Source organism: Uloborus diversus, chromosome 10, assembly GCF_026930045.1.
Source record: "Uloborus diversus isolate 005 chromosome 10, Udiv.v.3.1, whole genome shotgun sequence".
Classification (NCBI taxonomy): domain Eukaryota; kingdom Metazoa; phylum Arthropoda; class Arachnida; order Araneae; family Uloboridae; genus Uloborus; species Uloborus diversus.
This window is the reverse complement of record NC_072740.1, coordinates 37224436-37243202: the sequence shown is the minus strand read 5'-3', so window position 1 is coordinate 37243202 and position 18767 is coordinate 37224436. Positions and strand designations below refer to the sequence as shown.

Genomic DNA, 18767 nt, shown 5'->3' with positions numbered 1-18767 from the left:
TGTTCGATTAAGGCTGAATTATAGGAGTTTTGTGATCACTTTTGATTGAAGGTTCTGAGCTATAACTATTTCGCTTTATACTAAGTGGTTTCTCCGTTTCATAATTTATGTACTATTTGCAACTTATCAGATGTCCTTTTTTTGATCTACAGTTTGTATGTTTCTTGTGCTTAGCTATAATAACTTTCCCTGTATCAGTAATTATTTCAGCACAAAAATAAACATTTTATATCTTTAAAAGCATAGTTTACACAGTTATCGTGTGCTATTTTATGTATTTTTAAACTTAAAATGATAGTTTAACTTAATTTTTTCCTACTTGTATTAACGATATTTTCGTTTGCTTCACACACACGCGCGTATGATGTAAGTGATGTAGATTAATTTCTGAACATTTTGAAAGCTATAAGCGGGAGATCATGTATTTTTGATGCGTTAGAAATGTAACAAAAATGCCTCCGTAAATTCAGCTAAACAGCACTTTTAATTGAATATGGAGCAATTTGATTTTATTCATCATATTAATGTGTTAAAAAACTTTTTTACAGCTTAGTTTCGGTAAGACAAAACTTTTTCCACTGACACAATGGTTTTTGTAACTTAGCCGTATAAGATTATTTTTGAAATTAGCGATCCTTGAATGTTTTTATATGGCATCACTCGAACATTTTTAATATACGTAGATTCAAGCTCAAAAGATTTCATCTTAAAACTTGTGAAACTTATGTCCGTAAAAACGTGCTTTAAAACCCCTTTTCAAACTTTGCAATTTTAATACCTTCGTTAATTAGCATTTTTAAACTTTTGACTTAGATGCTGAAGCATGTAGCAAATTTTTTGATAATAGCGTGATGTCACATGTTCTGTATCCATTTGTCCCTAAATTATTCGTCTGACTTTTCTCTCCTACAATTTGATTACTATTGTATTGATCTTCATTATTTAGGTGCTAATTATTTAAGAGATTAGTCATCTTTTTAACTGAAATATCGGCAAGCCCGTTTTTTAGTCCGGGCATCTTCACTGGACTGTCAGATAGGCCAGGGTCAAGACAGGTATCAACGGATTTGGAACATTCTGAAAACCTTAATCGCTGGTTATTAACTTTCTAGGGCTTAGGTAAACTTGGTCACGGTTGCGTCAATGTTAGGAATTGCCCTGCCATCAAATTCAATAAATCGGTATCAAGAAAAAAAATAACTCCGGAAATGTTAATATTATTTTTGCCAGCACATATATTAATATTTTCCATATAACACTACCACTTCTATGTTTAGACAGTCATAGTAACGAAACTAAAAATAAACAAGCAAGAAAAAAAACATATAAATAAGAAAAGATAAAATGTGATTTAAAAAATAACAACCTAAAAACAAAGTAAACTCTCATTTTATATTAAAAAAACGCTGAAAGGTAAGTAAGTAAAGCTGTATTTTTAATTACATCTTATTCTATCAGCAGAGTTGTTTTGCGACATCGTTGAAAATTAAAACAAAACTAATTGTACCGTTTCGCTAGCAAAGATAAAAATTAAAATTAAGACTTCTTAGTGCGTTTTATTTTAATTTTTCGAGTTCTGAAGATCTTCTGTAGAAGTAAGTATCATTTTCTATTGCAACAAGAAAAAAAAAAGAACTTTCTTAAAAAGACTCAAATATGCCCAAAGAAAAGATTGCATTTTAGAATCTTAAGTTTTTTCTTTGCTCATTTTCTTTTACATTTTTCAATCATATGAAAGAGTATTCAGTTTTTGCTCAATGAATTAATTTAGATTTATACACTCTGAGCATTACACTTTTATTCATATTCAAATAAGACTCCCAACTCGTTTATTCTCTACAACGTTTTATAAATTAAACATTTAAGATATTATAATTGCATAATTTTTCATTTCAGCTTTTTTTCGCTACCCGACTTAATGAAAAAGCAGAATATGATTAATTGCACTAAAATATTTATACTTTAGTGCATGTTACTAAATAAAAATACCGTTATAACAAAACAATATTATATTATCTAAACAAGAAATAATTAAATAAATGCATGGATCTTATTTAGTGTTTAATTACTTTTATCACCTTTCTGTTATTATATTTATGATGCTTGTATTTATAATGCTAATTTAGTGCATTGACGTTTAGGAATTATTAATGAATGGTTTTCCGGTTTATTAACATCCCTTATCATAAGAATTACAGTTATCTTTTAAGCAGAACTGTAAAAGCAATTAAATTGATTTTATTTCTTATGGGTAAGTCAATTTTAAGTGGTGACTTCCGGCATAAATCAAAACTCTCAAGTAGTTCAACTTTATTATTAAAATTAGATTAAAATGATGCGTTTTATTTTCCCTCCCAATCTTCTCATTTTTTTTAAAACCAACCACTGAGTTAAACAAATTTACGTTATAGGAATTATTAATAACTGTGCTTTCGGTTTTGTTAGGCCACTTTTCATAAGAATTACAGTGCTCTTCAAGCAGAAAAGTAAAAGCAATTAAATTGATTTTATTTCTTGTGGGCGAGTCAATTTTAAGTGGTCACTTCCGACAGAAATCATAACTCTCGCGTAATTTAACTTTACTATTAAAATTAGATTAAAATTTATGCGTTTCATTTTCCCTCCCAATCTTCTCATTTATTTTAAATCAACCACTGCATTAAACAAATTTCGATTCAGTTCATTAGTCGGATAATTATGGTACCAGCATCGTTAATAAAAGTCCAAGACTGCTAATTTGTTTGCAGGATAAAAGACCTCTCTAGCACTGGAGTTGTTGTTAGGAATCTCTGCTCGCACTAGTACAGAAAGAGAGACTTCTCCATGATTAATGGAAAATACTTAGATTTAATGTTCCGAGAAAAGTGGTTTCTAAATGCTTCGATAAATTACTTGAATGTAACTGTCGTGGAAGAAATCTATACGTGCAATCAGTTACATATTTTTATGAGTAATAAAGAGAACTTGGTAGTCAAAAAGACAACTCAGAAATATGAGACATACTTTACAATGAGTGGAAAGCATTTTGTATGTGAAGTAAAGTGCCATTGTAAAGTAATGTTGCTATTCATGGAAAAATATATGATCCCTTTACTTTTGCTGCGTACTAAAGCATTCAAACGACATCCAGTACTCTTGGGATGAAAAGCAAGTTTTTACAATGTGTGATTTCTTTTTTTTTTTTGATGAAATATTCGTTTGCATGGGACTGGATTAAAAGCGAAAGAGCTTGGGAAAAATTAAAAAAAAAAAATCTTTAGCATTTCTGTATAAAATGTAATATATATTTTCTTATTTTTTATTTTTTGCCTAAGCTTTCACTCTGATACGGAAAATAAAAACTGCATTTTTGTAGTTGGTATTGTGACTTTGCTTAGTACACTGATACACTGATTTGCGAAAGTAAAGTATACAGTAACTGCAGAAATGGCTTTTTGAGATATTTGAAGAAACGCGTTTTGGATTCCATGCTAACAATTTGGAAATGTTGAAATCTAACCCCTCTTTCATGCTTTTTTTTCAGTGGAAACGAGCTTGTGAAATAAGATGACAAAAATGCAAAAAAAAAAAAAAAAAAAAAAAAAAGAAAGAAAGAAAAAGAAAAGAAAATGAAAACTAAAAATCAAAATGCAGTTACTGCGCTTTTTTTTTCATACGACAGTACAGTGCTTTCCTCTTAGTGAAACACTAAAGGTTTTTTCTACCAATTCCTGGAAGATCCTGAAGTAGAATTAGAAGTTGTAATTATAGGGAAACTACTATTCAGTGTAATTAATATTGCTATTGAATACGTGGAAAAAAGTCCAGCTTCTAAAGTATATCTGTCCACTAATTTAAATTCTACTAATTACCGTAATATGATATGTATTATGATACATTATAATGCAATTTTTACAGGAATATATGTAATAATATTATATAAACAGAATGTTTCTTGTATAAGGAAAAGCATGTAAAAAAATCAGGTGGACATATACTTAGGTATAGTTCATTATCAATCTATCTAGGGAGGGGGGGAGTTGTTACCTTCATGGTCTCAGAAGTTTTTGATTTTGACTGTAGTAAGGAGGTAAAAAGGTAAAAGAAAATTAGCTTATAAGAATATTTTGTATTTTCCAAAAATATTCCTGGCCTCAGATACAGCCCATCAAAAAAAGCAACCCAGAAAATTTAAAACTGCGTTATCTCGTTGCGATCGGAGGACGATATTTTGCTGCGGATTTTTATTTAAAAATCCCCATAAAAACATTTTATTTGGAAGAAATGTATTTTTTCTTTAAAACTATCACCATTGGTAAGTATTATTACAGTTATTCTAATAACAGCCCTTTTTGAAATTATTATTCATTTGCCAATTAAAAAAAATAAAAAAATGTTGATTTTTTTACTGATAATCAGCATTACTTAGTACTGCACTTCCTAAAAAGCTAAGCTTCCTCTTATGAAGCCATCGTTTTACAACGAAAAATAGATGTGTGAAGCATTTGCGGAACTTTTCCCAGTCGAATTTCTTATACCACCAAAAATATTTTGCAATTCCTTCTTATAAGCTTCCTCATTATGCATACGAGGTATTTATTACTCACTGAAGGGGAAATGCTGCGAATAATTTTCCCAGCTGATGTTGTAACCAACCTCGTTGAATATTCGATGCCCCTTTTACGCTATCAAACTTTCTTCCATCAAATTACTGCACAACAAATAATAACTTCATAGATACATACCCCTCGCTTGCGACGCTTCCAAAGGATAATCCCTTGGAAAAATGTATTACATTAGACTTATGAAGCGGCTTGACGGTGAAACCAGTGTTTGTGTCCTTGGGAAATTTTGCATTTTCTTTTAAAGCATATTAGGACGAGGTATTGAGAGGAGAGTTGCCTAAACGGAAGAATTATATTTTGTCGGATCGGAGCTTTAAAAATTGCATTACTTTTTGAAAATGTGTACTTAAAATTCTTTGATAAGATGACATGGTTCTTAGACGAAAAAATATTTTAAAGATTTAAAGAAAATGAAAAAGGTTTGTTCTCTAACAACCGCGTTATATGTAAAATAAAATATAGACTGAGTAAATTTATCTAATACACTGAATTTATGTCAACGTTTTAAATAATTAGCACTTGTTTTTACCTTTATTTAAAGCCAAATTATTTGCAGTAAGTAAAAATATACAGGGTGTTCCGTTTCAACCTGCAAGACCTCTATTTTCGCAAACGTTGCAAAAATGTATAAAATCAGATGCAGGGTTAAGATATTGAAAGTTTGGAGCAAAAATAAAAATGAGTCAAAAAATACAAAATTTAACATTTTTTACGTTCCCTAGGTCCTCTAACTTATGTTAAGGAAAATTTTCTCCATTGAAAAATCATTCCAACAGAAAAAGTTTAAAATTAGTACGAACAATATTCACCGAGCTATGATACGCAGCGTTTTTTGACTTTCACCACTTTACACTCGCCATCAATAACACCTTTTGGAGGAAAATATCGCAGTTAACAAGAGTGTAAAATTAGAATGTGTGCATATAGTGTGAGTTTTCAAATTGTCTTTGGGTAATAGGTTTGTAGTTTGTTTTTGCGTATCAAGGCATAACATCTGCATTTATTTTGGAAAAGCAATGAAAATTTTTACTTCTTGACATTCCACTGAAAGGGCGATAAGTTCCAATCTCATCTTTTGTATGATCCCAAAAAACTTCAAACTCGAATATCTCCTTGAGTTTTGGTCGCACAAGTGTCACGTTTTTTGTGTAAGCAGTACTTTTCAATGGAGATTATTTCCCTAAATATAAGTTAGGGGACCTAGGGCCCGCATAAAAAGTTAAAATTTGTATTTTTTGACTTATTTCTATTTTTGCTTCAAATTGTAACTATCTCAACTCTGCAACTGATTTTTAACGTTTTTGCGATTGGAAGTATGCATCTAGGATTAACGGTTGCGAAATTAGAGGTCTTGTAGGTAAAAACGGAACACTCTGTATATCACTATTTGACAAAACAAATGTATTCAAAACTTCTGCCAGAAACTCGAAAAGACAGCAGTAAAGATGGAAATGGAAATACAAGTAGCAATTTTGCTTATAAAAATGAGCTCAAAAATATCATTAAGTGAAAGAAGATTAATAAAGTCTTAAAAAAAAGAAGAACAAATAAACGTTTAAAGAAGAAAACGTACGAAGAACAAACTGTTAAATACGGAAACAAAGGCCATTACAATGTAAAAGTTAATTTTAAATTGAATTCATTACGCAAGATCGAGAAAACTATAATCCAAAAAAGACGTTTATGTAGCACTCAGACCATTTCTGTTCTTTGTAAGTTTTACAGGTAAGTTTCGGGCAAGAAACGCTTAAAATATGCATACAATATATGCGCAGATATAAACAACGAATACTATAAACAATTTTATTACCTACATTTTTTGTGTAGTTAATATTTTGCGCTTTAGAATGTTTTCGTACTGTTGTTAATCTATTCAAGCATGTTTTTTTTTTTTTTTTTGATTTACACTCCACTACTTTTCAGAAAGTAAATTTAGCAGTTATGAAGTTGATAATGATGTGTCGTTGTAATTAGACCTGTGACATTTTTTAAAAATCATTTAATAAAACGAAAAATATCTTTGGCAGATTTGTTAACGTTATTTTGTTCTATGGGAAATACATTTTTCGCTCATTCAAAAGTTTTAATCTTAACAATTTCTTTTTAATAAGAAAATATCTCAAAATATCATATCTAAATATAATTCAGTATTCTGCTATATTTTTTAAGCTTTATGGTGTTAAAAATCTTGCACAAAACTAATGCTTATTATGTAAAAATTTTTTATCCTCACAATGTTCTAACTTCTGCAGGTGCATTTTTATTATATTGCAATATAATAAGAATATGTTTTGTAAATACTAAAAAAAGAGAAACTATTTGTTTATAAAGATAATTAATATTGTTATAAGGTCGTTTAGGAAAATTGTCTCGTCGGTTAGCGAGCTGCAAGCAAATTTTAGTGAATTAATAGCATTTATTAAATAAAAATAATCACCACATACATATTCTAAGTTTCTAGAAGAACAGATAAGTTAATGCGCCGAGCAAATCTATTACATTAGCAACTAAGAAGGTTACATTACAAGGAATGATAGTGGAGGGCTAATACGGATCACGTAAACAGTTAACATTAGCTTTTAAAGTAGCTAGCGTTGGGGTCTGCGAAACTTATCTTTTGTGAAGGGTCTTCTTCGTGATCCTGACACTGATTTCTCCAAAGCAATTAGGAATTTGTTAAAGGCCTTGAGCGAGGGGCTTGACAAAAGGTGTCACGTAAGGCTTTAGTGGGGACCTTTGTTGCAAACGGATAAAGAGTCTTAGTAAAAATTGTATTTGTGTTTGGAGAAACTAATTTCGAGTTGTGAGGTAGCCAAATTAATTAGATAGTTAGAAAAGTGAGGCTAATGTATGGTGTGCATTTAACGAGAATTTTTATGGTTCCCTGATTTTCTGAAGAGTCCTTCGAGGATTGGATTTGTCTCTCGTTTTTAGGAAATACAAATTTGAGCTAATAACAAAGCACAACTTTTCAATCTCGACTGTACTAAATCAAGCGTGATAAAACTCTTATACATTTACTCAAACTACACATTAAGATGAGTGTAAAATTACGTTTGTACAAGATGTAACTAAGTTTATTGTTATCCGAATATTGTTACTTATTCTTACACATTTATTCAAATTACACATTAAGATGAGTAAAATTATATTTTACAAAATGTAACTAAGAGTATTGTTATCCGTATATTGTTACTTACTCTTATACATTTTCTCAAACTACACATTAAGATAAGAGTAAAATTACGTTTATACGTAATGCAACTAAAAGTATTGTTATCCGAATATTGTAACAATTATTGAATTTTGTTCGAATCTCCGTCTTGTTGTCATGATTAATTCCATACATTTTTCCCGCATTTTGCTCAAGTATTTTCTTATGAATTTTACTTGAATTAATAGCACAAAGCTTCATACGTTTTTGAAAATCTTAGTTGATCTTAAAATTGTGTTTTCTTTTTCTCTACAGCTTGTATTAACTTGTCTGAACAAAATAAAAAGAAAAAACGATCAGTCAGGTTGGCACATATCTCGTTACTTTACTTTTAAAATACAGTGAAACCTGTGTAAGTTGACGACCTGCGGTGCACTACTTTAGTGGTCATCTTAAACAGGTGGTCAACTTACAGAGGTTGATTTATATGATAAGGGCTAATTCCGTGCATGAAAAAAGCGGTCAACTTAGACAGGTGGTCAACTTACAAGGGTGGTCAAGTTCGAAGGTTTTACTGTATCACTTTTAAATGCTTAATGAATTACTTGTTTTCATTTCTTTAAAAAAAAAATTTCGATTTTTGATATAACTTACAAGATACAAAGTCTTTTTTAATGTTTTTTTTAATTATTTTTCTTATTTAAGTATAATTTTGATGAAGTTTTGTTTCAAAAATACGAGAACTGAGATCTACAGTGTAAGCATGTTTGAACTGCACATTTATGCGTGTCTAATCACACATAGAACGAGAATCATTTCAAATTCTGATTTGTTTTTTACTGAGATCGTGTTATGTTGCGTAGGAAAAATAACTGAAATAAAGGGCTTTTATTTTAAAGTGTTACATTGAAAAAATAATAATAATGCACAGATAGAACGATCTCTAAGTTTGTATTTTTTTCAGAAACTGGTAGAAAGAGTAAAATGTACTAAAAATGGTTTAGACAACACGAAAACAAATGTCACGAACTGCTCAGATATTGTATGTAACGATTAATTTCGGATGTTCGTCAATATTCATGCTTTTATACCCCCCCCCCCAATTCACCAAAAATAAACAACAACAGTTACAACAAACTAAATACTGCATCTCTAATTCTATGACTACTGAGAGAAGAATAGTGCATGATGCCTTGATGACAACGTTGAAGACAAACGTGACAACCAGTTGAACCTATGTCGTGTGACCCATGGAGCACTCATTTAACATTTTTTGCTGCAAAACATTTTACAGTGTATATGTGATAAAATTAATTAATCACATTTATATTATTTTCATACTATTATTAATCCGGTCCTTATTGATCTAAAATGGGGCCTCTGTGGCTCTATGGTAGAAGCTTCGCTTCATAGGTCGGAGGTTACAGGTTCGATTCCGTCGGTGCCCTGGGTGTTAATTACTATCTATGTGCTTTTAATCTTTCTTGTGTTGTGTTGTCTTATCTGTTACTAAAGAAGTCCAACCTTTCAAGACAATGACACCAATCTTCGTAGTAGTTTATTACGGACACGCCAAAAACAACAACAAATCTCTAAAATAAAATACAATAAATGATATGAAGAATGGTGAATTAGATGAGGGAAATTTCCCAATTATCATCTTTTTCCTTGTGGCAGTAATTTTAGCTATGATATTACAATAATTCTTCTAGTATTAAAAAAAGGTCAAATTTGAAAATAGCTTTTTTTGTTTTTTTAATCTCAAAAAGTAGTACCTTCATACGACTAGGAATAAAGCGAAAATTATTGGTCTCCTTTGTTTTATGCACCTATGAAGTTTAATTGTATACATTTTTTGTGACAGGTTATATGGATCAGAAACAAACCGAACACCTTAACTAAATACTTTTCCCAACAGCCAATGAAATATAAATATTTATGGAAAATATATCTTAAAAATGAGTTTAACTAAGAAATTTTCAATATGAGATCACATTTCATAATTGTATTATTGGAACAATAGATTTTTATCAATTGTATTGAAGTTTTGATGACTAGTACAGCGGGTTGAGTTCCAAATTACAAGTTTTCAGTACATTAGTCAGTTGCCCGATCTTCATATTATTCATTGAAATAATATAAATGTAAGCTACGCTTTATTAAAAAATATAGCTCATTCAAGATTTCGTGTTAAATATATGAAATACCAAAAAAAACAAAGACTGTATTCAGTTACATTGAAAAAAGAAAAAAAAACATACTCTGTTTCACATCAAACTGTATCAAATTGACTAGTTCAGAAGGAACAATGTGTTAATTAAATCAGTGAATTACATTTCTTGTGAAATTCAATTCACAAAACATTAAATGTATGCATCATTCAGGAATATTTTGTTACATTCAACTTCAAGAGATTAGAACATATAAAAATTACAATAATTAATCATGAACAAATCTAAACAATTTCCATTAATTCACAAATCTTCATGCATCAGAGTGTTGTGATGCTACGTAATCTAGTATGCGGAAATTAGCTCGTAAATCATAACGTTTCGGAAATTCAAATCTTAACATAAGCTACACCTGTTCTGTTGTTTTAAATTTGTAATGAATGGAGAGTAAGTCTGCTTAGTACGAAACATTCAATGAATTAAAGTCTATGTTTGTGAAACGTAAAATGTAATGTTGATGCTTAATGTGCTTTCTCTGTTCACGTATAATTAGCTCTAACATTAGAAGCAAATGGTCAGAATGTTGTACATTAAAATAAATGAATTGCATTTTAAGTGGCTTTCAGTTTAATGTAAATATTTTCTTATTGTTGAAGATATTGCTGTTGCCTAGCATTTTTGCACTAAGTGACAAGTCGGCACATTATGTCAATAGTATGAATTTATGAAACTAAGCAATGATGTAATATATTAAGTATTTTACCTTTTTTTCCCTTTGCGTAATCAACCAGTCTAGTAATTAAGCAATCAAAATCTTAAAATTACATGCAACAACTTATATCACCATTAAGTAAACGTACTTGAGGGCCATTCATTGGAAAACGGTAATTTTGTCCAGCACGTGACGCTTCATGTATTTCATAAAAAATTCATAATTTAAAAGGATGATTAACAAAATTTTGTTGTTTAAGAAATCACAAACGCATGTGTGAACTCTTAAGCAAAAACTTTCTTCAAAAGTTATTTCTTTTTTTATGAAATATAGAAACCGTCACGTGCGGAACTAAATGACTATTTTTAATGAACTGGGAGTATACATATTTTTTTTCAATGGTTTAAGTTAGTATTTCTAAACTAATGAGATATGTTTCCTTTACGTCGGAACCATAGCTTTCAAAATCTACAATTTGTTTCGTCATTGCTGTAGTAATAGATTAAAAATATGTGCTTATTCAGAAGCATTTGGATGTCTAGTACGTGACGCATGTAAAAATTTTTTATTTTGAATAACAAAATTGTTAAATAAAAATGTAATTGTGTCAGGAGTATCTTTGTATCAAATGTAAAGATTTAAAAAAAATGCTTACCTCTGTTTCATTAAAATATTAAGAGATATAATGAAATTTAAGCGTATTTTTGTCCCGCACGTGACGGTGGATTGGCTCTTGAGTATTATAAGTCATATTAATACTTCTAAGTATATAAAAATATCACCTAGTAACCATATAGTTTTCAATTTCAGTTCCCAATTTTAATAACCTTTTTATCGAACAATTGTTGTCATTTAACTAAAATGTTTAACAAAAGTCAGTTTAGGCTATTTGTACAATACGTACCTTTACAACAATGCTTTAGACATAAAACTTTAGTTCGTTTTAATGAATATTTAGGCTATGATTAATACATGATTCTCTAATTATTTTTATGCATCTTCATCACGAGATTGACCTCGTATCGGCAAATGATTTAAATAGTACATTGCTACGATGAAATATTTGCAAAAGCTCATAGCTGTTGTGTAATGAATGTTGCTTTTTAAATGAAGTAATCATGCTTATAAGAAGCAATACTAACCTTGGGTAGGTAACAACACTATCTACACTTTATTCGTTTTCTATTTTTTAGCAATGCTGTCATCTATTTTGCTTTAGCTTGATTCTGAAATTTTTGCCATTAGGTTTCCTCTTAAAATAAGCAAGAAATTAACCTCAAATTGCAGAACTTTTTAAGCCTCTGTGTTAGCACAGAACCGCGTTTCTTCAAATATCTTAAAAACTCGATTTTTTAGAGTGTGCTGTTTACCTGCCCACTGCAGAATAGTTGCATGCTGTAGGTTGTAGACGCATTTTTATAAGGTACGGAATCTTAATCGTAGTTATATACAAAAAAGATAATTAAGACAATTCAAATACTAACTAAGTAAGTAAGGCAACGATGTTTACGATATCTACGTATTGCAGTAAAAATATTATAGTTTCCTTACTGTTACATACCAATATATTTAGAAGATAATACAAAAACAAGTACCCTGTATTATTCGAGGAGTTTGATATAAATGAAATGTTCAGTTTAAGTGAACAAATAGTGATAAGTGATAGCCACAGCTAAATCAACTCTTCGTTTAAAAGCAGTAAGAGTTTGTATAGCTTCAAAACTAACAAAATTCGTGTGCAAAGTGCGTAAACATAAACCGCTTGAGCACAGATGACATGATGCTAAAACTGTGCTTGCGTGACCAGTAATTCAAAACTGCGTGCAATTTAAATTTATGCGAAATTTAAACAAGTAATCTTAGCAGTGTTCAAATTGTCCGATTAAACAGATCCCAACAACAGGGTTTGCTTGTAATTTGGCAACACTTTTAACGACATTAAAATGACTTAGCCTCAAGAAAGTAGAGTTTTTAAAACAATGCACACAGAATAAAAAGATAATCCTAGAAAAATATATTTTCTCATTTTTCTAAAGTAAATAATCAAATCAAACAACCGCGAAAATCGTTTTAATGACGCACATGGATGCTCCTCGAGATGGTACTATTTATGGGAGGCTGTTGAATTAATTTCGTAATTAAGATTAAACATTTTTGAGCTCCACACGCATTTTTATATGTGCCGTATGATGTTTCACGGGCTTCAGACTTAATATCCTTACGTGTTTAAAAATTAAATATTAAAATGAGGCACAAAGTGGTTGGAAATTTTTACAAACATAATAAAATATTCCGCATAAGTAAGCTCTTTTTAACCTTAGTTTTGTCCGATGCAAAGTTTAAACCTTTTACAATGTCTAGACATGCAATACTTTAATCTGGGAAGTAATCGTTAGAAGTTTACTTACTGCGTAAAACTTACTTTTCTAGGCAGTGAAAAAAACGATCATCATGACTACAATGCATAAGATTTCATAACTGCTGAACCGGAATGTAGCCACCGAAGCAAGGAAATTTCACAAATATATTTGCACTTCTTTCTAAAAGCGCGCTATTGGATAGATACCGAAAAAAAAAAACAGGAAGCAAATGTCTTTGTGGCATTCCACTTAAAGAGATATATTTGACATGTGGTCGATTATTGAAACTTCTTTCCTTTAAAGTTGGAGAACGAGAAGATGTTTTCTAATTCAGTAATAACCAAGAGCTATTATTCGACGTTATTGAAGCAATGGTTCTTTCGAAGATAAATTTAAATGAACAAAAAAAGTCATTAATTTTTATCGGAGCCAATTGTTTTCAGCGCAGGAATTAAAAATTCAATTGATGGCCAAAGAGAGTTGAAACGAGAAATGTTTTTTTTATTCCCCATTTTAAATCGACTAATTGGCGTAATTATCTTTTTTTACGACGATTTGTGTATTTAAAATTTTTCTCTCTCTGTTTTCAGATGTTGAAATCTTCCTGCGAAAGAAAGTGGAAATAATAGAAATCGCTGCAGCTTTTTGTAAGTCAATTAAAATTTTGTTTTCTTTCAACTTCCTTGAAAAAGTTCATCCCCTTTAATTTAACAATGACAGATTCAGGATTTCTGCTTCGTAAAAGTTTTACATCAGGCTGAGTTTTCTGTTTTTGCTTTAAGTGTGCAAAAAATAAAAGAAAAGAAGAGTATAGCTATGTTTGTAAAGCCCAGGTTGGCTTTTCTTTTTTTAAGGACTGTATAATTGAAAATGTAAGTCACTCATAAAATTAGCCTTCGTCAAACATATGTGGATTGTTTTTTGGTTATAAGAATTGCTGCTGTTTTTTTTTCTCTCTCTCTTCAAAATTATACTGTAGTTTTTGCTGTAATAATTTATTCCTAAATGTTCAAGATTATGATTTTCAAAAATGCATATATTTTCAGTTTGATACATGATTAATGCTTTAGTTTTCAACTAATTGCTTATTAATTGCTTCTTCAAAAAAACGACAGCACATCAACTTTCACTTTTTTCGTTAGCTTTAGGCTTAACATACTTACTGAAGATCTAAGTTTTATACGGTACAAAACAACAATATCATAATTGATCATCTCTGTTGAAAAAAAAAAAAAAAACATCTTTTGTGTTTCTCTGTTTCCTTAAGAAATATCTACGTATTACATATACGTTACGTCTTTGTATACGTGCAATTAGTACTCAGCTGTCCAAATAAGGTCTGTAATAATTAAACCGGTTAGCATCAAAACCAGTTATAGAAAATTTTGAAAATTTCACAGGAAATTCGAACTTATTTCACTCCCTGGCAACTAAGTTGTTTCAAAAACTTTTTCCCGATGAAAAAAGTGCGTCTTTACTTTGTTATTTTCCGAATTTGCTGAATTGTACGACTACATATTTGCAAATAAAAAGAATTTAGAAGGAGTTGTTTTGAAGTGAAATCTGCGTTTTGTATCTGATTGTTTTTTCTATAAAATTCACATTTAAGTTTACGTGGTTTCCATGTACCGGTCGGTGTAAAAAAAAAAAAAAAGAGATTTCAGCAAATTTATTGTAATAGTGCTGTTAATATTACACTTACTCGAAAAGATAAATGCATAGTTCTCGCGGATTTTGAAGAAAAATATAATTTTGGCATCAGGTTTCGACCTCCTTTTTAGGCATTTATTTCAAACAGCTTTGTGGCGTGCTTTTATCTGCATAGAAGTACAAAAATATCATTAAAAAAAACTTTGAAAATGCATTGCACTATTGTAAAGTAAGTATTAAAAATAATAATGTAAGAATTATATTTACAAAACAGCTCTTACTCTATGAGGCTTAGAATCAATATCTTCCATGCGCTGTAGTTAATGTAAACTCGTAACTGTTTTAAATTATACTGCCGTGGGCAGGTAAAGGGTTGTAACTGCAAAATTTCCATTTTTAATTTATTTACACTTATTTCATTATTGTACATTAGTTTCATTAAACAACTTTTTTTCTTTCCGCTGAAAAAAAAAAAAAAAACGTGTAGTTCTTTCAATTCTCTACTGTTACTATTGAATCCAAAACATGTTTCTTCAATCATCTTGAAAATTCATTTCTGCATATACTACAGGTTTACCTGTCCACGGCAATTATATAAAGTGGTATAAAGTTGCATAAAGTCGAAACTTTCTTGTTACTTTAAACTAGCTAATTAAGATAAAAATAATTAATATTTATCACTTTTAAATTTTCCAAAATATATAATGCATATATTATGACCTATTCCTTGCAGGAAATTAACAGCAATAAATCAATAATCTTAAGGTTCCAAATTGGGGTGTGGTGGAATCCATTTTGCATCTGTGTTCAATATCGTGATTCTATTCATGTTTCAATATCGTGATTCTTTAGAAAAAAAATAGCACATTGATAAAGGAAGATGGGAATGGTTCATATTCCGCTAGCTAAGATCTATTTTTTGAATAACTGTCATTTTGCTAAATTATGTTCAATTTGTTAAGTAAGTATTTTTTTTCTGCAATACTATCATGATAAAATTTTTTAACATGTAATTTCCTTATTTCGAAGGAAAACAAAGCTAAATGGAATAGAAATAATTATTTATATAATAAATGCTCTCAAAGATTTAAAAAAATCACTTGTTTTAAAAGGAATGTTTTTTTTTCTTTTTGAAAGGTCACATGTCTAATGTTTTTCGAACATATCTCAGAATATCGTAGTAGAATATAGTATTTTTCAAACTTTGTTATTTCTGTAAACCGATGCAATTCACCTCTAATTCATGAAATTATCTCTTTTTTCAATTTATATAATGTAATTACACTGATATTTTTTAAATAAAATATCATATTAAAATTATTGATATGTCGAGAAAAAACAACAAAAATATGCACCAGTACATGTTAAAGACATTAAAATCTGAATGTTTTCTTACTACGTGATTCTACAAAATACTTAGCACGGGCATTTTGCAAAAAATAAGAGTTATTTAGGGAAGGGTGGGCCAAAACGGGTAGGCTTCGTATGCCGCCGCATGGTGAGCAAGCGTTGATGCATTTAAACATGTTGTTGAGTCAAGCGGGTAGGGCAAAGCGGGTACACATGTTTTCTTTATATTATTTGCAAATGTATTAACTTAGATTTTTTATTTAAAGAGATTAATGATAAATTTAAAAAGTTATTTTTATGATGTCAACTAGCTAGTACATTGAGTTAATCAATTATTTCTTTATGTTTAAAAACAAATGTGCTGACTGATACTTATCCAATTTAAATAGAAAATCGAACTTTTTTTTTAAATTTTTTAATATGGCAGTTAGCTGTGGTAGTTCAGTTGATTCAATTATTTATTACATCATATTTTACTGACAAATGTACCAAATCACAATTAGTTAAGCTCTTCCGCTTTACCCAAACGACTTACCCGCTTTACCCGAACGCTTTACCCGCTTTAGCCCCCCTAGTATGGCAAAGCGGGTTGTTCAAGTGTTTGTAATATTTGATAATAAATACATAATGGGTTTGAAATAATGCCAGAATCATTTTTTAATTTCAAAAGTCACAATCCCTGCTAGGAAATAAAACCAAACTATTTTTTCGATAAAAAGCCAAAAACTGCAATTTTCGATGGTTCTTCGTTAACCTACCCGCTTTGGGCCACCTTACCTTACGCTATAAGCAAACATGCAATGTTCCTTAAGTTTTCACAGCCTTTTTTCTTTTGAAGCTGGAAATGTACGTTCCATATATCTTTTCCAATGTAACATTCACAAGCACTATTTGAAAAACAAGAAAGTCTCTCTCTTCAAAGTCAGCCGTGGTAAACAGCATTTACAAAAAATGGGTGTGTGCGTGTTTTTTTTTTTTTTTATTGTTTCTTATTGTAACATTCTGCGAGCATAAAGTACCTGGATGTTGTTTTATTGCTACATTCTGCCAAAAAATTCGCACGTTCATGTTTCAGAAAAATAAAAATAAATATCGTTTTATATAAAAATATGCTATATGCAAGCATAATTTGCTCCTAAAGTTTTCTCAGTTTTTTTTTCAAACAGGAAGTGTGTGCTGCATGTAACTTTTGAATTTTAGCATTCGCAAGCACTCCTCGTTGCATATGGGTCATTCTTCAAAAAGTGTTACTTTTCTGTCACACGCCTTTTGCAGTAAAATCTTAAAGAAACAATTCATTTAACAATAATTTTTAATATCATCAAAAATATGTCTATTTAAACCTGCCAACAATTGCTTTATAATAATTTTTATTTTAGAAGATTTTTGGCTCACAACATGTGAATTCTCACCTCTGTGGCATGTCACACACCTTGTGTGACTCTTTGTGTTGCTTAATAACTTGTTTAATGAAAGGCATATACTTATTTATTTATTATTCCTTTCACAAGTGTCTCAAATACTAATTGCTTAAGTATATTATTTTTTTATATTGTGTTTTAGCTCGTTTTAGAAGGACAAGAAGTCATGTCACACAATAAATTCTCATCTCCGTTAACTGAACACAAAATGCCATTCCTCATTAACACGTGACAGTAATGACATCAAATTTTATTTTCCATGATACAAGGGAGCCCCCTTGTTTATTTCCAACCATAATTAAAGTTGTGAGATTTTTGTGGAAAAACAAGAAGATATATTTTGCATTAAAACTTAGTGTGGTTATTCTGACTTCTCACCTCCGTAAACTTGAATTTCAGGGATGTAAATTAATGTAAAAAGAAGTGAACATGCTTTCATATGTTTAACATCTGCAGATAGTAGCAACGAAGAAAAATATTTCCATGAAAAATGTATCTATTAGGCAAATATTAATGGAAAGATCCTCACCTCCATGAGACCTTACCAATGTAATTATTTCTGAAGTGAAAATAACTGGTGTAGGGAAAATACATCAATAATAGGCATTCAACCAAAATTATAAATTGACAGAATATACTCTAATTAACTAAATATTATTTTCAACATACATTTGAAACTACTAATTAAGCCGTACTTTAATTAAGAGAGCTCAGTATTATATTCCCACTAATCATTAAAATAGCTGATTGTTTGCACAATTAACCAAATTAAAACTTTTATATTAAATTATCCTCGATTTTTAAATATTAAAAGTTTTTTTCTTTTTTTTATTTCCGTGAACAAGGCATTTTTTATTTATTTTTTTTATTTCTGAGTAAAATAATTGGAACGTAGCTGGGCTATTGTTTATAGTTACTTCTAATAGGTAATACTTTCATGATAGAATGAAAAAAACAGAAGGTTTCGAAATTGAAAAATATTTGCGTTCAAAAATTACTTATTCTGGAGAATGACCCATATAACTTTTCTATTTTAACATTTACAAGCACTCCTCGTTGCATAAAGTTTTTCATTTTAACATTTGCAAGCACTCCTCAAAAGCAAGAAAGCTCTTTAAAATTAGCTGTGGTAAACAGCAGTTTAAAGAAATGCTTCTGCTAAATTTAAGTTCAGTTTAAGATTGTTCACACAGTGCGTTTGAAATATTTTGACGTAAAACATTGCAAAACAAAAATAAACCAAATTCCCTAACGTTAAAATGAATTTCAAATGCTGAACTCTAAACAAAACGTTACTTTTTTTCTTGATCTCATTTCTACTTAGAATCGTCAGAAACCACTCATC

At 30.0% G+C, this 18767-nt stretch overlaps 1 protein-coding gene across 1 annotated transcript in view; it reads left to right on the top strand.

The window, feature by feature from the left end:
* The window catches only part of LOC129231373 (uncharacterized), a gene marked incomplete in the record, with an annotated part of 298238 nt that overhangs the window by 66125 nt on the left and 213346 nt on the right, over positions 1–18767 (top strand). Inside the window, 1 exon segment of the mRNA XM_054865670.1 lies at positions 13592–13648.